Below are 25,080 nucleotides of genomic sequence, written 5' to 3'. Positions count from 1 at the left end.
ACTTCTCCGGCCATGCTGAGGCCGGATCCCACATACAGCAACTAGAAGGATGTGCAGCTATGACATACAACTATCTACTGGGGCTTTAAGGGAAAAAAATAAATAAATAAAATCTTAAAAAAAAAAAAAAACGTAAGAGATGGATTATCATTATTAGGGTCTTGAGACCCAAGCTCTTTGCTCCCTACAGCATGATTTATTTCCCCTCCCTGCATGATGCCTCAGATAACATCTTGCTTCTCATTTCCAGCTTCCTCTTTCAGCTACGAAGGCAACATTTCTCTTTGCAGACTTCCGGCACGTTATCACTTGTGGTCTCTCAACTCTGAGCTTCCCATTACTCACAACTCAAATCCACCCCAAACCAGACTAGCAACCCAGTCATGTCTGACTGGGCACTTGTCAACCTCTCCAGCTCGTCTCCTATCCTGCCCCATCAGCCATGCTCACTTTCACTCAGTTCTCCAAATTCCTTCCAGTCTCAGCCCGCAGATCTTGAGACTTGCCAGCCTCCATAATTGTGTGAGCCAATTCTCTATAATGAATCTTTACGTATGTGTGTGTGTGTGTGTATACAGATATATAGATATCCATCCTATTAGTTCTGTTTCTCTGAACAACCCTGACAAATACAAACACCTACTATACACCAGGCCCTATTCTAGGCACTGTGGATTCAGCGGCGGAACAAGACACACAAAATTCTCCACCTTCACAGAGCTGATAATCTGGAGATGTGGGGGTGAGGGATACAATGTCAAAAATAGAGAGGTCACTAAGAAGACGACACATGAGCTAAAACATAGAGAAGGTGAGGGAGGGAGCCACGTGTATATGTAGGGCAAGAGCTTTCCGGGCAGAAGGAACTGTGTGTGCAAAGACCCTGGGACAGGACTGTGCCTGGCATGTTGGAGGAAGAGTGAGGAGGCCCGCGTGGCTGGAGCAGAGGAAGCGAAGGGGAGAGAGGGAGGAGGGGAGGGCAGGAAGGGGATAGGGGAAGATTGTGCAGGGCCTTGTGAGCCACGAGGAGGACTTGAGAGTTTACCCAGAGGGAGGTGGGAGCCCTGAAGGGCTGTGGGCCGAGGAGGGATGGCCCCTGACTCTGGGGTTCACAGGTGCCCTCTGGCCGCTCTTGGAAGGGCAAGGAGTGGGGATACCAGGGCACAGGCCACTTCAACACCCCAACTGAGACACACACATGATCTTCAAAACAATTTAATGGTCATTTAACTGACCTAAGCAGAAAATGAGACTCAGAGAGACAAAGGAACTTATTAAAATACAAATAGAGCTTTCATTTCATAAGTGACTTCCGTGCAACAGGCCCCTTCCATGCATTTTCTGCAGTCCCCACTGTAATGCGTCGAGGTAGTTGACCAAGTCATCCTGGCTTTCCCAGGATTTTCCTGTTGTTAGCCCTCAAAGTCCAAATTCCTGGGATCCGCCCCCCCGATCCCAGTCTGGGGCAAGTCAGGATGGTCAGTCACCCTGCTTCAAGGTAAACGTTACAACTCCATTTTACAAATGTGGAAACGGATGCCCAAGAGAGTTCCCGTAGCCTGCCCCAGGCCACACCACAAGTCAGAACGCAAGAGGAGAGCAAAGTAGAGGGGATGAGTGCAGGGAGGGAGTCCAGGGGACCCGCCGTGGTCCTGGCTCTGCCCCTCACTGGCTCCCAGCTTCAGCCCAGCCGCAGCCCAGCCACTAACAACCAGATAATACGCGTTTCTCCAAGGAGGAGGAGGAGGAACAGAAGGAGGAGAGGAGGAGGGGGAGGAGGGGAAGAAGGGGAGGGGGAGGCTGAGGGGGTGGGGGAGGAGCAGAGGAGAAGGAGGAGGCAGAGGAGCAGGAGGAGAAGGAGGGGAAGGAGGGAGGAGTGGGAGGAGGGGGGAGGAGGGGGGGGAAGAAAAGGGAGAAGGAGGGGAGGAGGGAGAAGAGGAGGAGGGGGGAAGAGGAGGAAGAGAGGCAAGAGGAGTGGAAGAAGAGGAAGGGGGAGAGGGAGGAGGGAAGTCAGGGAAGAGGGGAGGGAGGAAGAGGGGGAGGAAGGGAGGAAGGGAGGGAGGAGGAGGGGGAGGAAGGGAGGGAGGAGGGGAGGGAGGGAGGAGGGGAGGGAAAAGGAGGGGGAGGAGGAGGGGGAGGGAGGGGAGGGAAGAGGAGAGGAGGGAGGAGGAGGGGAGGAGGGGAGGGAGGAGGAGGGGAGGGAGGAGGAGGGGAGAGACAAGGAGGGGGAGGGAGGAGGGGAGGGAGGAGGAGGGGAGGAGGAGAGGGAGGAGGAGGGGAGGGAGGAGGAGGGGGCGTGTTAACATAATGGAGCGCTTACCATGTTCCACGTACCACTCTAAGCACTGCCCGTACACACCTCATTTAATCCTCATCAAAACCCTGTGGAATTAACTCCTCTTACCCTCATTTTCAAGGAAACTGAAGTCGTGGGGAACTTATTGAAATGCCTGAGGTCCCCAAGGCAATGAGCACCAGAACCAAGATTTGAACCCAGGAAGAGTGACTCCAGAGCCCCCCTCTTAGCAACTCCACATGGAGGGGAGTCCTCACAACTATCCCATTAGGTAGGGGTCGTCCCAATACCCACTAATCAGATGATGACACCGAGAGATGGAAGTGCTTGCCCAAGGCCTGATTGCCTTCAATCTGGGGGAGTTTCTTACCAAAAGCCGTCCCTGTCAGATTCAGCAGCCGACCTGCAAGCAGAGGACAGAGAAGTTGTTAGCTGCCTCGGAGATCTGGCCATGAGCCACCCGCTCACCCAGCCAGGCTCTGTATTTCCCTGGGGGCCAAGGCCACGGTGGCAAGTTCTGGAAGCAGGCGTTGGTATGCGATGAAGAAAACCCAGTCTCTTCCTGGAGATTTACCTGCATCAGCTCAGGAGTTCTTCACACCCAGCCAGGTGAGACAGGTGGGACAGTAGCCACTCTTGGCACCACCCCCATCCACTGTACCAGGTTGGCACACTCGTCTGACAGCTGTTTCACTGCTCCAGAAGCGATGACAGACAGATGCAGGAGTGTAACAGCGCAGCCATCCATCAACAGCTTGCCTCTGAGCAGGTGAACGTCTCTGGTGCAATTCACACTCTAGAGCTCCGGCGGGATGGGCTGTGGCTAAGCCTTTCCTGAAATGCCTTCTGAGTGGCTAGTTTCTCCCCCTGCCCTATCCTGCTTCCCTCACTCCTGCAAGTGTCTGCAAGTGCCTCCTGAGAGCCCTCTCTTCATGAATTACTCACACCAGAATCCTCATCTCAGGCTCTGCTTCGACGGAAACTAACCAAAAGCAGATGGTAATCCTTATTTTTGTTTCTTTTGTTTTTATCTTTTTTTAAGAAGGTAATAATTGCTTGTTGTAAAAAAAATTCGAACAATGCAGAAGTGTATAAAATTAAAAGTGAAGGTCTCCCCGTCCCCCATCCTCATACCCAGAGGTAACAATTGTCAAAAGCTTGAGTGAATCCTTCAAGGCTGGGTCCTATTCACAACTCAACTGTGCAAATATACTATCAAATAGAAATGAATTTATAAATTCACACAATTTTCTTAACACAAATAGAATCATGCAATCTACAATCTGCTGTGCTCTCTAATACAGTAGCTACTATTTACACTTAAATCTATTAAAATTAAATAAAATGAAACATGCCATTCCTCAGTATATCAGCCATTTTTCAGCTACTCAATAACCACATGTGACTAGTGGCTGCTGTGGATCTAGAACATTCCATCATCATGGAAAGTTCTGTTGGACAGCTCTGTTCTATTTCTACTTGCTTTTTCACTCAACAGTATGTCTTGCAAACCAAGAGGAGCAAAATTTGTCAGGCATTGAAGCTGTACAATGGGCACATGGGTGTTTGTTATACTGTCTTCGCTGCCTCTGAGTGTTTAAATATTTCTATAATAGAAATTTAAGAAAATAATACATTTTGGGCAACTTTCCATGTCAGTCCATATAGACCTAACTCATGCTTTTTAACAGCTGCATAGTATTCCATTGTATCCATGAGCTATAGCTGCGCCAGAAATAGCTAGGTAGCCAAAGATCAAACAAAAACTCCACACTCCCCTTTCCGTGGTGTGGAATTGTCACTAGGAGGCAGCCTCCCAACCATGGACTACATTTCCCAGCTCACCTTGCATCCAGGTATGGTCATGTGACCGTGAGCAGAAGTGACATGTGTCACGGCCTAGGCCAGGCCTAGGCTTTTATCAAGTGGGTGTGCCTTCTCCACTGTTTCTTTCCCCTTCTGCCACTGTCTGCAGAAGACTCTGAGACCCTAGCTTGGCTGAGCCCCAGTACAGAAGGATCTGGGTCCCTGAATCATCCCATGGAGGAAAGCCACTCACTAGCCAGAAATATCTGCGTTGGACTCTTAAACAAACAAGAATTAAATTTCTTTTTATTAAGCCACTGACTGTTTTGGGTTTATTTGTTACAGTAGCTGGAGTTACTCTAACAAACACAACAATTTACCCAATCAGTCCCTGAGTGTAAGCAAACATTTAGTTTATTCCAGGTTGTTACCAGGATAGTATTAACATGCCCATTCTTGAGTATATAGCAAGGTATCTCTGTATGTTATATGACTATCTCTTTGGAGTAAATTTCTGGATGAGCGGTTGCTGTGTCAAGTGTATGTCCGTTTTTATAACATTTTATTAAGTGTAATATATATAGAAAAGTGCAAGTATCATAAGTGTACACTTGGATGAACTCTCACAAAGTTAACACACCTGTGTTTATGCATTTTTAATCCTGATAGTACAGAATTTTCTCAAACGTTAAGCCTTTTGAATTCCCATTTATAAATTCCTTGTACAACCCTCTACCATACATTTCTCACACTCTCTATGTGGGGCACATATTCTTCATTTATCCATCTAACTTGCCCACACTCTGCCAGGCTTGGACTGGGTCCCAGAGCTATGGAGATTAATACAATCTCTTTCTCACCAAGCAAAGGCTTTCTGGGCTCAGGTTTATTAAAAAATTTTATTAAAGATTTTTTATTATTTAAAAAACAATAGTTTTTTTAAATCAAGGATGACCTTTTTAGGCATATATTGATGTAATTTTCTCTTTTCCACTTATAGGGATGTGAACCTCCCCACCCCAGCTCAAACCCATCCTGCCAAAAGATTTAATCTCATTCAGGAAAATTTAAGATGTCTTAGCTGCAGACACACAATGACAGCCAAAGGTAACGTTCAGATTTTCATTATCAAATTGGGTTTTTGGGTTCCCAAGAAGACAATAGTCTTGAAAGCAAAGCCTTACAAGATGCATATATTTTGGGAGTCTAATGTACAAAATGGTAACTATAGTTAACAATAGTGTACTATATACTTGAAAGTTGCTAAGAGTAGATCTTGAATGTTCTCACGACAAAAAAAAAAAAGGTAGTTATGTGAGGTGATGAAGGTGTTAGCTAATGTTATGGTGGTAACCATTGTGCAATATATAAGTGTATCAAATCAACATGTTGCATGCCTTACATTTGCACAATGTTATATCTCAATTCTATGTCAATAAATGTTTTTTTCAATAGCCAGGCTTGGAGGACTGGAAGATAGAGATTTCATTAAGCTGTGGCGTAGAGAGGACTCAGGATATGATGTAAGGGAAATACCTATTATATAGGAAGGGTGAAAACTGAAGGAAGCTAAAAGAGAGCTAAGACGAAGAAGACTCACCAGGATTCCTGCTTCTCTGCCATCTCCCCTCAAGGCTAAATATAAGTGGTGATGGGTCACCTGAGAGATTTCCAGATAGGAGTGGGTGAATTTAGAGGCATCAAGGCTAAGGGTTAACTTCTCCCAACAAAAGCTTTCTTTCTGCTGTTGCCACATCCAACGCGGTGTGGGAGCCAAGGATTAGAACAAGCAGACGGAGAGAGCTGGTAGGTGACCCAAGAAAACTCTTATGGTTTCTGTAGCCTGGACATGGAAACCAGGAGCTACTGCATGGACCCCTTGGAGATGCTGAGCTTCTGAGAGGATTGATGGACAAGCAAGAACCAAGATGGGGCCATGCTCCATCTGTAGACAAAACACCGCACCTGGAGTCCACACTTCACAGCTACAAGATCCCATAAGCTGCCCCTATGCCAATACCCAGACACCATCTTGGGAGGAACAAGGGTAGGGTGAGAAATTTTGAAAGATTAAGTCTTCATACAATATAAACGGGGTTTCCCAAATAAGCTAAACCAAGAAACTGAGACACTGAGAACACTGAGAAAACTAACACTGTTTTCCTCCTCTATCCAGTAGGAGCTTATATGGAAGATGAGAATACTTAATGAAACATTAAAAAAATGCATTTTTTTCCACATTGAGTTGTAGTTTGAGTAAATTTCATGCCCATTCCCACCACGCTACCATTTATGAAGCTCTTATCACGCACACCAGGTGGTTTAGAAAGTTACCCCTTTTGACTCAAGCTTCACAACATCCCTGTGGGATAGGAACCTTGTTATCTGTACTTCATAGCTGAGGAAACTGAAGATCAGAGAGGTAATGTGACTTGCCTGAGGTCACACAGCAAGTCCAAGGCACAAAGGAAAGAGCCTGGAGTGGGAACCAGGAGACCTGGAAGTTATCCCATGTTCTGCCACTAACTAGCTCTCAGCAAGTGACCAGCTGTCAGCCTCTGAACAAAAGAATCTCCTCTCCAGAAGACGTCCTCCCACCACATTGGACATATGGATTCTCTTGGACCAACTTACGCCATGCCACTGATTCCGGTGGGGTTAATGTGACTGTTTCACAGCTACATATACCACAACACCCTGTGTAGAAAGAAAAGAAAAATACCATGAAGCAGCAAGAAGCTTTTTGGGCTCAGCCTTAAAAATTACTCCTGGCATGGCCTCAGGTTTGATGAGCTTACATGAGAGACCCAATTGAGTGAGAAACATACATTACTGCACATAATCTTCACAGCCACCATTCCTGCTTTTCTGCACTTTATTTTGGTTTTTCATTTTGATTGTATTCATTTTCTTCTCAATTACAAAAATAGCTCCAGCCGGTTTTCAAAGATGTACAATAAAACACGCATTCTCAAAAGGAATGACATCTCCCCCAAAAGGGCAAAACTTGGTTCTTTTGGGAAAGATGAAAAAAATCTTACTCTTTTATGTATAATACACATATAGATATACATATAATACACAAATAGATGTACAGTCTATCTGTGGTATTAAAATTTCATGAAATGGTAGGGCAATTAGTTTTTTTAAATATCTAAAAAGCAGTGTAGTCCTCCAGCATTTAGCTCTTCTCCAACATCATCATCATCATCATCATCATTATCCCTCACCACCGTCATCATCACTATCATCACCACCACCATCATCATCATCACCACCATCATCACCTTCATCACCACCACCATCATCATCTTCATCAGCACCACTGCCACCACCACCACTACCATCATCATCCTCTTCATCACCACCACCACCACCACCATCATCATCATCACCACCATCATCATCACCACCACCACCATCATCATCTTCATCATCACCATCACCATCACCACCACCACCACCACCACCACCATTATCATCACCCTCACCATCAACATCATCAAAGTCATCATCACTACTCTTTGCTGGTTGACTTCAGGGCATAACGAGGGGTGCTAATGGCTAATACCAGTGCTGACACCCCAAAGCAACAACTCTGCATTCCTGCATTTGGAGTCCATGACTTATCTGCTCCTTCTGATGAAGCCTTCCAGTCAACCAGTTCCACAGACCCAAACTCCCAACACTCCAACTCACCATCACTAACTGAAATTCTCTTGCTCATGAATTATCTTAGAGGCAACCGAGTATCGTATTTAAGCATACCAAATCTGGCATCAAAATATGCGGGTTTAAAAATCTGGCTTCACCAATTACAGACCATGTGGCCTCAGGGAAGTTATTTAATCTCATCATACCTAAGTTTCCTCCTTCATAAAATAGGAGAAACTCTACAACAGCAGAGGAAACCCACACTTGTCACTTAGAAAAGATCCCTCATTCTTAGATTTGAACCCATGACCCAAACTCACAAGACATGTCAAGGAAACCACAACATAGAAGATAAACAATACCAAGATAAACTGACGCCTAAAGAAGAAGCAATAAGAGGACAGACAGAAAGTCTCCATCTCATTGTTCTGATCTTAGCACAAATATCATCCCCTCAGAAATGTCTTTCCTGACTTCCACCTTCAATACAACCCCCAGTCACACTCTATAACAACTTCTTTCATAGCACTTATTATTACCTGAAATGCTTTTGTTTATTATTTGGGGTAGCATAGTGTAGCGATAAAGCATGCAGACTCTGCACCAGACTGCCTGGTTTTAAATCCTGGCTCCACCCCTTACCAGCTAAGCTGTCTTGGGCAGGATATTTAATCTCTTTTGCCTCAGTTTTCTCCTTTGTAAAATGGAGCTATTGATGACCCAATATCAGAGAAATTCTGTGGAGGTTGAAGGCATTCTATATTTGAGGAACTTAGAACGATGGTAAGTGGGTGGTTGCTGTTACTGTTAGTAGATTCTTTTCTGCCCACCCCCTCTCACTAGGATGTTAGCCCCACGAGAGTAGGAACCTCGTCTGTTTATTCACTTCTCTATCCTCACTACCTAGAACAGCTCCTGATACATAGTAGGTACTCAGGAAATACATGTCAAGTGAATGGCTATAAAGGAATTCTGCTCTGACGGATGGAATTCCCTGAGCTAGAGTGATTTTTGTCGACGGTCCCCCAATAAAGGTGTTTGCAGTGTCCAGCCTACATTTATGACCTCTTGGCTGGACGGTCCAGGGCCCTCCCTTTTTCCTACAGCCTGTTTCCAGCACAGGCTTCCCCGAGTGCCCCATTCAGCCTCACACTCACCCCAGAAGAGGAGCAAGCTGAAGGTCCACATCGTGCTGCGTTTCTGTCACTCAAAGAGGGGAAACTTTTCTCTGTTCTCTGGGTTTTCAATTACAGAAAGTGTGGGAAGAGGGCAGGGGTGGAGCTGGAATTGCTCAACACTGTGAGAATATCATGACCCTTTTTGCTGAGTTGCTCCCACTAAATGAGGACAGGGTGGCAAACCCCTTATTTTCTCCTCTCATCACCGTGAAGAAAAATTGGTCTGGCTGCTGTGTCACCATGTTCTCTCTCTCCTTCCCTCCTGCTCTCTTTTTTCTTTCCCCACCAACATCTACCTCCCATCTCTCATCACCTTCCTCCATTGCACCCAATAATAAATGGGCTTCCACCACTTGACCCCGATGAGGCAAGTCCCAACTCAAGGGTCTCTTCCCAGCCTGCTCCATAAAAATAAGCACCATAGCCATCATGTACCAGGCACTGTGTAGACACATTGCCAACAAAATTTAATTTCATCATCATGTCAACATTGTAAAGTAGGGATTCCCACCCCCACCTATTTTACCAAAAAATAAAAAAGGAAACTGAGGCTTGGAGAAGAGATGTGACTTGTCCAAGATTACTTGGACCTGAAACTTGAACCCAGGACCCTCTGAATCCAAGGTCTAGAGTATAATCATTTCATCTGCCTTCAGCTCTCCGCTATATCTGATCATATCCATCATCACCACAATGCACAACAATACTCCCACCCCATTCCCAGCCCTCCAACCCAACCCAACACACACATGCACAATCTCATACATATGGAGGTCTAGTAATGCCTTAGTTGGGGTCCCCCAGAAGCAGATGCTGAGACAAGAATTCTGGTAAGAGTAGTTTATCAAGGAGGTACCCAAAAACTCCAGCTAGCTAGGGGGGGGAAGTGAGATAGGGAAGGGAAAGAGCCCACAGTGGGTGTGTTATCAAGCAGGTTACATAGTGAGAAACTGGATCTTAATCTCCCTGGCACCTCTAGAAGGCAGCATAGACAGCACTTTTCAGAGTTATCCCAACTTAGGGGTGAAGGAACTGGGGTGTTTATCCACCAGCTCCTGTCACTCACAGATTGAGGCTCCAGAGTGTAACCCTCTTGATAACAAAATGCAGTGGCTGGCAGATGTCAGTCTAGTGTGTCCTGAGGGGTTGAGGGTCACGGGGGTGGGCAGGCACCAAGAGTATCTGCTACAAGCTAAAAAGTGAGATGGAAAGACCAGGCCCAAGTTCTTGGGAAGAAAAGCCCCACTTGTCTTTGCATTCTCCCTTTTGATCTGTGCAAGGCAAGATACCCATCTTGGAGTTATGATCACTGAAGCAGATTCATCAAGGGACCCTGCCCCAGTGAGGCTGCAGTTAAGAGCCAGCATGAAAATGCAGCAAATTCCACCAAGAAGGAGGATAAACAGAGCTGTGTTGTGTTTGAGAAGCACTGGAGGGTAAAAGCAGACTCTGGAACCAGCTTGCTGGGGGGTTCAAATCCCATTTCCACCACTTGCCAGTCATGTGTTGTCCTGGGCAACTTCTCAATCTCTCTATGCCTCAACATTCCCATCCATAAGATGGGCCCAGTAATGGTAGGATCTACTCCGTGTGGCTGACATGAACATCCGAGGAGTGGTCATATGTGATGTGCCTGGAACAGAGCCTGGCACACAGGAAATCTCCAAGCGTTGGCTATCACAGTGAGAGGGTCTGAGGTCAGACAGACCTGGGATCAAATGCTGACTCTGCAAGATATTCCCAAAGTGACCTTGGGAGATGACTTGCCTCTCTGGGCCTCAGTTTCTTCATCTGGAGAATAGGAATAACAATAGGTCCTGTCCCAAAGGATCACTGTGGAAGGGATGCAGTAATGTCTGGTAACATTGCTACCTGGGAGGGGATGCTGGGACTTGCACTTTCTTCTATAATCCTTGTTCAATGCATCCAGGAGTGTGGACCCTAGAGGCAGAAAGACCAATGGGGTAGCTTTAACAGATGTCCACAAATTCTTTGATACTCCTGCGTTCAAGAGGGGGAGCCTAATTCCTCTCTCCTTGAGTGTGAGCTGGATTTAGTGACTTGCTTCTAATGAACAGGAAAAGGAGGATGTGACATTGTGTGACATCTGAGACACCTGAGGTTGTAAGAGTCATTGTGGCTTCCTCCGTGCTCTCTCTTGCCAGGATCACTCACTGAGGTGAAGCCAGTCACCATGCTGTTATGACACTCAAGCAGCGCAGTGGCGAAGCCCCTGTGAGGAGGAACTGAGATCTCCAGCCATCTGTTTGACTGCCACCTCATTAGAGACCCCAATCTAGAACCACCGAGCTAGGCCACCTCCAGATACCTGACCCCGATACAGTATAAGAAAATAAAAATATGTTGTTTAAAGTTGTTAAGTTTTGGAGTAATTTGTTACACAGCAAGAAGTAACTAACACACTGAGAAGCAACGTTTCCCCATCAGTAAAATGACGATAATAACTTCATAAGGTTTGAGGTTTCATGTGATAAAATCAAAAAATCCTGCATGACAGATTAAATGCTCAAGAGTATTAGTTACTGTTGTCAATATCATTATCCCACTATGCCAAATGGCTACAGCTACTCATAGGAGGCATGGTACCAGCCACAATTGAATTGAAGAGGTCGCCAAAGATCATTTCATCCAGTATCTTCTGAAGTGGGTGAAAGGGTTGAGGCTTTATCCTCAGGACAATTTAAGGAGGTTCAGGAAGGGAGTAATGGGCAGGTTGGTGTTTTACAACACTTGTGCTGTGTAGAGTGGGTGTTGCACAGGATGTGGTCATGGGTGGGGAGACAGGGAGAAAGTGAGGCTGATCCAAGAGAGAGAAAAGAGTGGTGGTGGTCTGGTCTAGGACAGGGGCTGTGGAGATGGAGAGGAATTTGGGAAGTAGGAAGAGAATTGGGGTAACATCAGGATGTGGGTGGGGAGTCTGAGACAGAAGGAAGAGTTGACTTTTGGAGGTTGCATTAAGGAATTGGAAGGTTTTCTGATCAAGCCCAGATTCCTCGTGGGGATGGGAATGGGATGAGGTGATGAATGAGTCTTCTGCTGCTGCCATAATGAATCACCACAAACTTAGAGTCTTGACACAACACAAATTTATTATGTCACAGGGCTGGAAGTCAGAGTCCCACATGAGTCTTATGAGGCCGAAATCAAGACGGCAGCTGGTCTGTGCTCCTTCTGGAAGCTCCAGAGGAGAATCCATTCCTTGCCTTTTCCAGCTTCTGGAAGCCACCTGCATTCTTTGGCTCAAGACCCCTTCCTCCAGCTTCAAAGCCAGCAGTGTAGCCTCCTCAAATCTCTCGCTTCAAATCTCTCTCTCTCTCTTCTTCTTCTACCTTTTCCTCTTTCTCTCTCTCACCCTCTCGATAGATAGACAGATAGATAGATACACACATACATACATACATACATACATACATACGTACATATATAGATACATAAATACATAGAAACATAGATACATATATAGATACACAGACACATAGATCCCAATCTCTCTCTCTCTCTCTCTCTCCCCCTCCATCTCCTTCTCTTATTCTCTCTCTCTGACCCTTGTGCCTCCCTCTTAAAAGGACCCTTGTGATTACATTGGACCCGCCTGGATAATCCAGAAAAATCTCCCCATCTCAAGATCCTTCGCTTAATCACATCTGCAAAGTCCCTTTTTCTGTGTAAGGTCATATATTCACAGATTCTAGGGATTAGGATGTGGGCAACTTGGGGTGGGGAACCACATTATTCTACCTACCACAGATGGGGTCTGGGGTCTTAGTGAGTGATTGAGCACACAAGATGCCATTCACCCTTCAAACCCAAAAGAGGTGACCAAGGCTATAATATCTGGACCACAGAGGTCCTGCAAGGATGAGGGAAGTCGTAAGGGGAGAAAAAGGGGAAAGATGGGATGGAGGAAACGAACCATTCTAGTCAAGCGATTGCAGAAACCTAACCCCTTGTGACTTTCCCAGCAAAGGGGAAATCTAAGGACACTCAAGACGGAAGAGGTCAGCCTGGAGGAGCCCCAGAGATGTCACTCATCCTCACACTGTGTGTGGGGGGCTCCAGGGAAGCCCTGCCCACCTTGACTATGCTCCTTCTGTGTTCTAAACCCTCCCATGGCTCCCTATTACCTTCAGGATGAAGTCCATGCTCATTAATATGGCACTCGAGACCCTCCCTCATCTTACACTGGTCTCCCCCTCTAGCCTCCCCACTCCCCCAAAACCCCAGTCATCCTAAACTAATTGAAGCCCCCTGTAGCAGACACTGTTGATGCCTCCCTGTCCAGCCACCCTTGAGCAGCTGGTGCACCCATCCCCCAGCTTCCGGGGGTGTCGCCTGCTCACAGCTCACAGCTTCCGCTTCCCCAGAGGACTGCTTTCCAGTCCAACAGCTGCACAAGCCCTCTGACCCAGCCCACAGCCAATAACTGGTGGTCACAGAAGTACAAAAAGCCAGCCCTCGCCCCAAGGTGAGATCAATTCGGTGGTGTTGTTCAGGCTACAGGGCTCCCCAGGGGATTAGGCTGAGGCTAGATTCCAACTGAGACCACCTCCTTGCTCAGCTCCTCCCTCTGTCCTACCCTGCTCCCCTCACTCCTCCTCTGCTAAATGTCCTCCCTCAATAAACCCAGTGCACAAGAATCCTCATGGCAGGGTCCAAGTTCCCAGACCCCAACCAATGGCCAATTATGTTAATATTTTTCTGCACAGGTGATATTCAAAGTATAGGATTCCTGGTCTGGGCAGGGCACTGACCATACAGAACGGACACTGGCTATGAGCCTCAGACAAGATCCTAGGGGCCACCCCTGGTGCCAGCCACTAACTCAGCAGTAGCTAGATTGGGGGATATCTTATGGTAAAGGCTAGATATGCAGCTGGACTGAAGTCGTGATTTACCAACTAGAATGGAAATATATCCATACACTTTTTTAAGTTTAAGATGTACAACGGGTTGATTTGATATATTTACATATTGTAACATGATTACCACTGCAGCATCAGTTAACGTCTCCATCATGTCACATGATTATCAATCCTTTTTTGTGGTGAGAACATTTAAAATCTAGTCTCTTTGCAACATTAAAGTAAACAATACGGTGTTGTTGACTATAATCACTATGCTGTGCTTGAGATCCCAAGAACTTATTCATCTTATAACTGCAAGTTTGTACCCTTTGGACAACATCTCCCCATTGCACCAACACCCCAGCACCTGGAAACCACCATTCTACTCTCTGTTTTCACAAGTTCAGCTTTTCTTAGATTCCACCTATAAGTGAGGTCATACAGTACTTGTCTTTCTCTGTCTGACTTATCTCACTTAGCATAATGCCCTCAAGGTCCATCCATATTGTCACAAATGGCAGGATTTCCTTCTTTCTCATGGCTGAATAATATTCCATCATATATATGTCACATCTGCCTTATCCATTCTTCTGTTGACAGACAGGTTGTCCCCACATCTTGGCTATTGTGAATAATGATGCAATAAACATGGGGGTGCAGATATCTTTTCAATATCCTGTTCTCATTTCCTTTGCATATGTACCCAGAAGTTGGATTACTGGATCATATGGTATTTATCCAAGAGAAATAAAAACATACCTCCACAGAATGACTCACACACAAATGTTCACAGCAGCTTTATTCACAATCACTGAACACTGGAAAGAACCCAAACGTCCATTGATAGGTGATATATCTACACTATGAAGCGCTGACTTGCTCAATGATGTGGATGAATCTCTAAGACATTATGCTGAGGAAAAGAAATCTGACATAAAAGACACAAAAGAGTAAATGCTGGAATATTTCTGTACTAGTCAGGGTTCTCCAGAGAAACAAAACCAATAGAAGAGAGAGAGAGAGATCTTAAGGAATTGGCTCATGCAGTTGTGGGGGTTGGCAAGTCCAAAATCGGTAGGACAAGCCAGCAGGCTGGAGACTCAGGTGAGAGTTGATGCTCTAGTCTTGAGTCTGAAGGCCGGACACTCAGGCAGAATTTCTATATTTCTACATTACTGTCTGGAAGAAGAATTCCTTCCACTCTGGGAAACCTCAATCTTTGCTCTTAAGTCCTTCAACTGACTGGATGAGGCCCACCCACATTATGGAGGGCCATCTGGTTTTCTCAAAATCTACTGATTTAAGTGTTAATCACATCTGAAAGATACCTTCACAGCAACACCTAGACTGGTGTTTGACCAAACAACTAGTCCCCACAGTCTAGCCAAACTGACACATAAAGTTAGCCATCACACAGTCCAACAATAGGAAATTTTAGAGGTTGCAAACCATATATAGGGGAGAGAGGAGGAACAAATCAATGGTGGCCTAGGGTGAAGCAGAGGGAGGGATGTATCAGAAAAAGCCTCGAGGAAAGTGAGGGGGATGATGGAAATGTTCTTTATCTTGATTGTGACAGAGGTTGTCAAAACACAGCAAATTTTACATTGTGAAAGGAAGCCGTGTGTTGTATGTGAATCATCCCTCCAAAAGTTGATAAGATTGGCTCCAAAATAAAGAGTGCCCACCATTCTGCCAAGTTATTTTATTGCCCATTCTATATAAAGGGACAAAATTATTTTATGCTATACAAAGGGACCAAAAGACATGAGTTTTGAGTTTCTCCAGAGAATCGCGGTCTCTTAAATTTGTTTTCATATGGGGCTTGATCTCATTTCACAAAGATAAATACATTTGACCTTAGAAAGCTAAGATACAACCTCTAGCTATACTTCCTTAAAAATCAAGATAAAACAATAAAAATGTGTACAGTTTCTATTTCCTAATTGCACACTGACTGATAAGAAATATTTCTTGGAAACCCCTTCCTTAGCAATAATTAGAGCTCGGCCACACTCTTTTCAATCTACATTGTGTGCTGTTCTGTGAATGTGTCACAATTTGCTTTCCCACCCCCTTGGAGCAGATTCCTGGTGTTTGCAAGCCCTGCTGGACACACACGCTCCCTCTGCAGATTACTGCAGAAACTCAGTTCCACGAATGCTCTTACTTATCATTCTATCTCAAAGGCAGAAGGAACAGCTAGAAGAACTGTCACCCTAGACCTTCAGACACTCCCAGAAGTAGAACCAGAGGAAGATGTGAAAGTGCAGAAGCTTGGAGAGGAAAATAATACATCATCACATTTGCTCCCCAAGCACAGGGCCCACGGGCCAGAATTTCAGGGAAGTAGATCTGCAAGAATCTAGAGAAGAAAAAACGTGAGCCTCCAGGCCTAAGCCTCTGAGAAGGAAGAGGTTCTAGAAGGAGAGGGACGTCTGAAGGGTACAGCCCAAATCAGGGACAATAAATTCTGTGAGCTTAGAGGACTGGCTTTTCTGGCAGATAGCATGAGTTTCACAGGATTAGTTTGCTAGGGCTGCTGTAACAAAATATGACAGTCTACGTGGTTTAAACAACAGACATTTATCGTCTCACCGTGCTGGAATCTGGAATTCTGAGATAAGGTGTCAGTGGGATTGGTTTCTCCTGAGGCCTCTCTTCTTGGCTTACAGACGGTCACCTTCTCCCTGTGTCCTCATATGGTCTCCCTTCTGTGCATGTCTGTGTCCTAATCTCCTCTTCTTATGAGGACACCACTCATATTGGATTAGGACCCACCCTAATGACCTCATTTTACCTTAATCACCACTTTAAATGCCTTGTCTCCAAATAGTCACATTCTAAGGTCCCGGGGGGTTAGGGCAGCAACATACCAATTTGGGGAGACACAATTCAGCCATAACATCTGCATTCCAGATCCAGCCATGTAATATGTGACCTTAACAATTGACAGTCTCTTTGACCCTCAGTTTTCTCATCTACTAAAAAATATTTGTCTACTTCACACAGTTATCTTGAGGACTAAATGAAACAATGCACGGAAAGCATTTGGCAGAGTAGGATGTACACAGTAAATATCTATCAGCTACTATCACTATTACTATACACTGCATACAAATATGTACATATATTATTTTTACAGGATATTACAATGAGGCTCTCTCTTAATTTGTCTGCAGCCCGCAAATGTGGGAGAACATAATAAGAGGAAACAAGAGAGCATTAATATTTCATCCAAGCAGAGCTTGCAAAGGAGGTGACTAATAATGAACCTTCTGATTCCTTCGCCGAAGGTTCAGCAACTGTTTCTGTAAAGGGCCAGGTAGTAAATATTTTCAACTTTGCAAGCCATAGGGTCACTGTTGCAACTCCAGTGTTATAATGTGAAAGCAGCCATCGATGTTGTGAATGGATGTGGCTGGGTGCCAATAAAACTTTATCTGTGGACAACAAAATTTGAATTTCATATACTTCTCATGTGTCATGGAATATTATTTTTCTTTTGACTTTCTTTCACCATTTAAAAATGTAAAAACCATTCACAGAAGCACTATTCCCAATAGCCAAAAGGTAAACAGAGCCTAGATGTCTATCAATGGATGAATGAATAATCAAAATGTGACATAGCTATATATTGGAATATTATGCAGCCATGGAAAGGAGTGAAGCAATCCACAAACAAAATGCAGGAAGATTGGCAACAGATGTTAGCTCAGGGTGAATCTTCCTCAGAAAATGAAAATATATATATATATATTTGTTAAATGCCCAATAATCTAAAACATTCTAGTTATTAGAAAATTAGTTAAAAGTCACAGCTGTTACCAACAGGTATCTGATTATCTCCAGACTTCATGCTCCTTATGCAGGGAGAATTGTAGTCCTGGATTTAGGAAGAGCCTTCAGGAGAGAGAGGCTTTCTGTTGTTTTCACTGGACTCCCTGCCCAGAGAATGAGATTTCCAATGAGACAGGTGAGTATATGCTTTACAGAGACTTTCTCTACCTCTCTGTTATGTCCGTTCTTCATCCGAGGAAATATTCTGGATGAGAACTGCAGAGTTGAAATGCTTCCTTAGTCAATTTAGTAATTGACTATTATAACAGGCCACTCTCCTTCTTGAATTAAGTTCATGTATCCTAAATAAAAATCAAATCAGCATTCCAAATCCAGCTATATTTTATAAGAAGGCCATATCATGACTAAGCTTGGGTCATGCCATGTAATTCAGTACTCTAGTCCCTGAAAAGGGAGAAATAATAACCTCGATAACTGCAGAAAAGGACATTTAATTAAATTCAACACCATTTGTGTATTAAAAAATAAACAGCAACAACAAAAACAACTCTTACAAAATCAGGAATAGAAGGGAACTCTGTCAATCTCATAAAGAGTATTTACCGAGTCAAACTTTATGGTGCAGTGTTGAAATCAAGGATAAGAGAAGAACGTTCATTATCATTGCTTCTACGAAACACACACTGGAGGCCCTGCTTAATGCAATATTGGCAGGAAATAATACAAAAGGAATGATTTATTGGAAAGGATGAAATAAAACTGACATTATCTTCAGCCGCTCCTCGGCTCAGCGGTTCGGGTTCCTCTCTCTCCGATTTCCCGGCCACAGTTCGGCTCTTTCCGTCTCTCCCCGCCAGGTCCCGGGCTCCGCCCACAGCCTGGTCCCGCCCACAGCCCCACCTCTAGAGCTGGTTTCCACCCACAGCCCCGCCCCTAGACCTGGTCCCTGTCCCTGGTGCTGACCCAGCCCGCGGACCGGCCTCACATTAACTCTAGAAACTAGACACCTCCCCCGAGGCTGGGGTGAGAGGCCCCGCCCCGCCCCGCCCCGTCCCCCCGCGGCCTCAACCCGGAGCCCCCAATCGTCCGTTCTCCCCGAACTTTCCTCCTCTCAGACGCCCGCCCGAGACCGGAAGCGGAAGCGCGGGCGGCGCCGTGGATGGAGCGGGAGGTCTGCGCGGTGTGTCCAGTCTTCTCGGCGCGGACCGCATTCCCGTGGACCTTCGGCCGAAGGGGCGAGGCGCGGTAAGCGGCGGGCGGTCCCGGCTCCGGTCGCGGTCCAGGGAGGGGCCTGGGCCGCGGGCAGCCCCGTCAGGGCCCGGCGTCCCTCCGTCCCCCCGGAGCCCCGTGTACCCCGGGCTGTTCGCTCAGGGCGCCCGAGGCTGCTGTTCCTCCCGGCTCCGGGCGCCGCCGGCCCCTCCTCAGAGTCCCCGTCACCGTCCTCCGTGTGATTTTGTCCCCAGGGGGCTTATCCGCGTCTGGAGGCGGTGTTTGGTTGTTACTAATGGGGGTGCTCCTGGCATCTAGAGGGGGAGGCAGGGATGCTGCTCAGCGTCCTCCGGGGCCCAGGACGGCCCGACAGAGAATCATCCGGCCCCAGATGTCAGTGGTGCCGAGGTTGGGAAAGCTGCTCCAGGGCCTGAAAATCTCCCGGGCCCTGAATGAAGTGTGGAAATTGTTTACAAGTCAGCGAGTCACTTACAGGGGCCATAAATGACAAGCTTGTTTAAAGGGTCCAGAGTCAGCAAAAAGTCTCTGTCCAGCCAAGTGAGTTGAGCGACACAAGTGCACACAGCACGAAGCTGCTTCCTCCCATCTTGGGGAGCAGGTGACTGGATAGGAATCGGGAAAATCCAGTTTCAGCCAACAGTTACAGTTAAATCAGTAAATACAAAAAAGAAAAGTGAATGAGGTGGTCTTTCCATCCAACACCCTATAAAAGGCCTCAAAAGCTTGTTTGCGCTTTTTTTCCCCCCTCAGACACGAAAAGCATCCGTGGAGCTCAAGTTTGAGGTGAAAGCAGGCTCAGAGTCCACCTGTCCTCGCTGATCCATGGATTTCTGTGTGACCAGGTGAGTACCCTGTGGACCTGGTACCAACATGTTCCGGCAGCCTCCGCTGTGCAGAAGACCTGCTAGTGGGCTTTCCTGGGCTCAGGTTGTCACCACATGGACACTGAGAGTGAGGGTATCTTAAGAAAAATTATTGATGTTTCATGGATTATATTCAAAGGAAAGATGGTAAGCTGTGTGTGGTTCTGTGTGGTAAATATTTCAGTAAGTACAGGTATATGCAAATAAGAACACATAAAACAAATGTAAATAACTGCAAATGTGTATTATAGTAGAAAATATAGATTTACTTGCATTGCATAATACTCAAAAGTCAAGATTTATATATAATATAAATACAGAAATGTTTTGCGTGTGTATGTAGTATTAGAAGACGTCCCATTAAATATTAGCAGGGATACTCAGCAACATTCCTTAGACCCATTCAACTTGACTTCTAAAGTCCTATAAATCCTCCACAAAAATTTGAAATAAAGGAGCGTTCAGGGAAAAAGATGATTGGAACTTCTTTGTATTAATAACAAATTTAACATTGAATTTGCCAGTAGCCAGATTTATTTTGAGCATTTTTTTCTTTATGACATTTCAAATCATTTGGAGGAGTACTAAGCAACACTGTAGATTGCAGGGCAGGGCACTAGTCTCTAAAAAACCTGTCCTCACCACCTTGCCTTCTAAAGGGAATTAACTTTGTTTCTTGAAACTTTTCTGAAATAACAGTCTGGTGATTCACGTTGCAGAGAATCTTGTTAAGTAATTTTGTATTTAGTTGTTGGCCTCTACTAATTGTGTGTGTATGTGTGTGTGCCTTTTTCATTCTAGCTTTCCTGTGATGTTCTTGAGGGGAATGTGTGCTTGTCATGCAATAGATAGTCTTTGAGTTTATAATCTATGGTGACCCACCATCCTCGTTTATTCAGGACAGAGGGGTTTTCCAGGACACAGGACGTTTAGTATTCAAACCAGGGCAGTCCTAGACAAACTGGGATGGTTCCTCATCTGATGAGCCAGGCCCTGGGCCACATGCATGGGGACCTGGAGAACCAGAGAGACCTTGTCCCACCTCCGTGGAATTTATCTTGTATTTGGGAATTTGGATTTTAGACAGTTCATGATGAGAGTGATGTGGGAGTTTGGCACAAGGGGACTCAACCTGAGGGGGCAGGGAAGCCCTCTTAAGAAGGACTGATATTTAGCTTGAGAGCTAGAGTTTGGACAGGATTTAGCTAGTTGGAGGGTTAGACTGGAGTGAGGTTGTGGGAGTGTGTTCAAGAGAGCGTTTCAGACAGAGGGACCCGCATGAGGACACCCCTGAAGCAGAGAGCCTGGTGTGTCCATGAACTGAGAAGAGGGATGGCTGAGCCGAGTCAACACAGGGGGAGGGGTGTGAGCCACGCCGGCGATGGGGGACAGGCAGGACCAGATCATGGGTGACTTGGGACTCTGTTCTAAGACCAGTGGGAAGACTCTGGAGAGATGCGAGTAGAAGGATGATGTGATTAGCGTTTGGTCTAAGCACGTTGGTTCAAATGGATTTCATGGTTAAGAATGTAGACTTAAGAGGCAAGATGGGAGGTGCTGGGAATAAGATTAGGAATAAGATGATTGTTCCCTAGGCCTGGGTGATGGCTGTGGAGTATTAAAGAAATAGAAAGAAAAGACCTTGGAGTGTAGAACCGAGAGAACGTAACGGTACTTTCTTGCCTGGATGTGTCAGATGGCACAGGGCAGAGACTGTTCTCCTCGCTGCTGTCCGTGCAGAGCTGCAGGCGCCCCCTCACCCAGGTCTGTGTGTTCACCCCTCTTTGTCACTCACAGGCCCCCCTCCACATCCTACAGGAGTCAGGCCTTACTTGTGGGGGGGTTGTCTCACATGGGAGACACCGAGGAGAGCCTCTCCAGACATCAGAGCAGCCCCTTCAGCCTCTCCCTCAGCCTCCTCCCTTCCCCTCTCTCACTTTCCACACCCAGAAGGACCCCTGCTCAGTATTCCATGTCCCCAGGTTCTCCCTCCCCCAGGCTTGAGAAGGGTGGGGCAGCCACTGGGGTGGACATCATCTGCACCTTCCACTCTGACCCCCGCAGGTCCCGGGCTGGACAGAGAGTGACTCTCCTGGGAGCCGTGCCATGAGACCCAGGGCGTCACCCACCTGGGCTCCCTCACCCTGGACGGGGACAGCCTCTATGTCAGTGGTGAGCGGCTGTGCTACAGCCACACTCTCTCTCCCAGTCAGAGTTCTGTGTTGCCTGCGTTGCTCTAAAGTGAGCTATGATCCATCTCTCTATGCTCCTGGTGTGGGATCAGTCTTCTCATCACTGTGTGATCACTGGGTCCAGCCACCTTCCATCTCGTTGCCTCCCCCCTGAACACCCCTCCCCTCTTCCCCTCCCCTCTTCCCCTCTGCTTTCCCCACAAAGCTCCCTACATCCTCCCTCTCCCTTAATCCTTTATGTTCACCCCAACTCTTGCTCAGCTCCTCTCACCTTCTCTCCACAGATTACACCTATGGAGCCGCGGCCCCAACTACCACCAGTGAGTATTCCTGGTCCTGATCTCCTGGGTCCCGTCCACATTTGGGGTTGGGGAGCACTTGTTCTCCTTCACCCGCTGTCCTTCGTGAGGGAAGCACCTGGAAGGGCCCTAATTCATCCCTTCTCTCCCTCCCGGGTTCTGGTTGAGAGTCCCAGCCCAGTGTGAGAAAGCCTTAGACACAGACGTGTTCTCCACCACATTCTGACCCCACGTGGTTTTCACTTTAATTCTCCTAAAGCCCCGCCCTTGGTCCTCCTTTTCCAGGTATCCCATCCGTCTGTCCAGTTTTCTGCCCGTCCATCTGTCTCTCCTCCGAGTTCAGTCTCTCTTGTTCACCTATCTCTCTCTCTTGGGCTCCTCTCATCCACAGGCTTGCTCATCCCTCTACTCACACAGTCACCCCTCCCCTCACTCTCATTTATGCTTCACCTGTGAATGGTGGTCCTGGCACAGCCACTGCTGGAGCCCGGGTGAGCCTGGGGGCTCCTCCCACTCTGTCCCTCCCTGATGACAGCCCTCGCCACAGCTCCCGAGCCGGCCACCACGTCCCTGCATACTTGATCATCACCTGTGCCACCAGAAGCCACCACAGGTATCTGGGGGCCCCTTTTCCTTCCCAAGAGAAGCTCTCCAGCCCCACTCCTCCACCAGCCAGTTGTGATCCAGGAGCTGGGAAGCCAGGGTGTGAAATTCTGGTTTCAGGGCAATCATGCTGATCACAAAGATTATACCAACGATTCAGTCTCAGGCCAGCCCTCAGAGAGCCCCTAATATTGTGAAATTAACACACCATTATAGTACAATGTGGGATGTTTCGGGGAGAGGCGCCTGGCATCATTTGGAGGGGAAGAGCTTGCTAGAGAAAGTTTCACCAGAATGGAGTCTTTGAGAATAAGTAGGAGGGACCCTGGAAACTAGAGGATGAAGGGTTTTCCTGGCAGAGGGGATTCCATGATCAAAGGCTCCGGCCAGAAACAACATGCCCTATGGGGAGAATTGAAATGAATTTGGGTTGCGTGAAGCATAATGTTTAACCCGCAGTAGATGGATAAAATGAGACTGAAAGGTCAGCAGGAGCCAGATTGAGTAGAGCCTTGAGTGCCAGGTCAAGAAGGTTGAACTAAACACTGAAGGCCATAGGGAGCCATGGGTGGTACTAGAGCAGTGGTGGCCCTAGTGAGGTATTCATTTCAGAAAGATTCTTCTAGTAGTCATGTAGAACATTCTTTAGACAGAGCATCCAGTGAGCCTGCTGGGGTGTTGGTCCAGGTAAAGGAAGTTAACACTTAAGCTGGGACAGGGATGGAGAGGGAGTGTATGTGAGGACCAGTGTGCAACTGGAATTGGTGTTACTGGGAGGGAGGAGGAGCTGAGCAGATGTGCTGGTTCTGACTTGGGTGACCACACGGGTGGGTGGTGGTGCCACTGGGAGAGAAGACGACAGATGATAATGAGTGCAGGACTCTGGTGTGGTCTCAGGCCAGCTCTCAGTGATGGCCATCGCTCTCCCTCTCGTCTTACAGCTTTGGGGCACAACCTGAAGTCCCTCACAGTCACCTTCCCCATCTCCACCCTCCAGTATTCATCAGACAGGAGCAACGGCTCAGCCACGTTCAACTCCACTGAGAGGGTCCTGCAGAGCCTGGGGAGACCCTGGTCCCAGCAGCTCCTGGTGGTTTAAATCCCACCCAGCCCCTCCCCCAACCCCTGTCCCTCCTGCTCCTCCTCCTCCTCCTTCCTCCCCAGCTGGATCCTTGTTCAAGAAGAGCAGCCTGGGCCTCTTCTCCTTGAGTTGCAGACTGATCTCCCTCAGGTGAGACCCTCCCCTGATTAGTTGCCCCTAATGACCACTTTTGTGACCACCCCTCTCTGTCTCGCCCCTGTCCTCCCATTTCCTCCTTCCTGTTCTGGCCCCCACCCCAGAGGTTTCAGGACCTCTCTCTAGAGTCCCCACGTCCCTCTCTCCCCAGGCCTGAAAAGAATGGGGAAGCCAGCAGTGTGGACGCTGTCTGCACCTACCATCCTGACCCCGTGGGCCACCATGCCTGTGTGCTGGGAGCGGAGAGTCTCCACCTGTCTGCTCTTCCTCTCGGTGGCTCCAGGCTCTGCAGCACAGAGTTTATCCATCCAGAGAGAGCACCAGCTACATTTCCACATCATCAGCTGGAACCTCAGCAACCCGGAGCCCACATCCTCGGAATACACCGCCCTGCTGAGGGACACCCAGGACCAGGTGGGTTCTCCCCTGTCCCGTCTCTCCTTGCCCTGAGGGCACCGTCATTCCTCCGTCTGACTTACATCTGTTATGTGATTGTTTCAACCCTTCACTTTCCCTGCGTGCCTGGGTTCTCTCAGTGTCCAGAGGTGATGTCCTAGCTGCCTTCCCCATTTCTCACATGGGTAAACTGAAGCTCAGAAAGGGGATTATTGTGCCTAAGGTCACACAGTGAGTTAGGGGCAGAGCCAAGAGTTGAAGTCAGGTCTCCCTTGCCCCAAGGTCTGTGATCTTTCACTGGCTCCAGTGGCCCCCTGCATCTCCAGGAGACCTCCATCTTCTCACCCACTCTCCCTTGTGTTTGTTCTAGGTCACCAAGCTTTAAATGAAATTACATGAGAAATTCAGTTCCTCACTCACACACACTAGCCACATTTTAAGTGCTTGATAACAACATGGGGCTAATAATGAGTGTATTTGGTAGTGCAGGCAAATGTTGACATTATTGCTGAAAGTTCTCTTGGACAGGACCCAGAAGCAGGGAATCTAGAATCAGGGTAGAATTCCAGACACCCTTGTTCATCCCTTGTGTCCTTCCAGGTCGGTCTCCCATGGTAACCACACTGGGTGGACTCACTGTGTACCCAGCCGCCTTGGCAC

General features: G+C 47.1%; 1 pseudogene; it reads right to left on the bottom strand.

The window, feature by feature from the left end:
- The window catches only part of LOC131402754 (adhesion G protein-coupled receptor E1-like), a 212,904-nt pseudogene extending 203,960 nt beyond the window's left edge, over nucleotides 1-8,944 (bottom strand).
- Between the last annotated feature and the right edge of the window lie 16,136 nt (nucleotides 8,945-25,080).

Source organism: Diceros bicornis, unplaced genomic scaffold (genome assembly GCF_020826845.1).
Source record: "Diceros bicornis minor isolate mBicDic1 unplaced genomic scaffold, mDicBic1.mat.cur scaffold_252_ctg1, whole genome shotgun sequence".
NCBI lineage: Eukaryota > Metazoa > Chordata > Mammalia > Perissodactyla > Rhinocerotidae > Diceros > Diceros bicornis.
The sequence above is the reverse complement of the archived record's forward strand: the minus strand, read 5'-3'. Positions and strand labels throughout refer to the sequence as shown.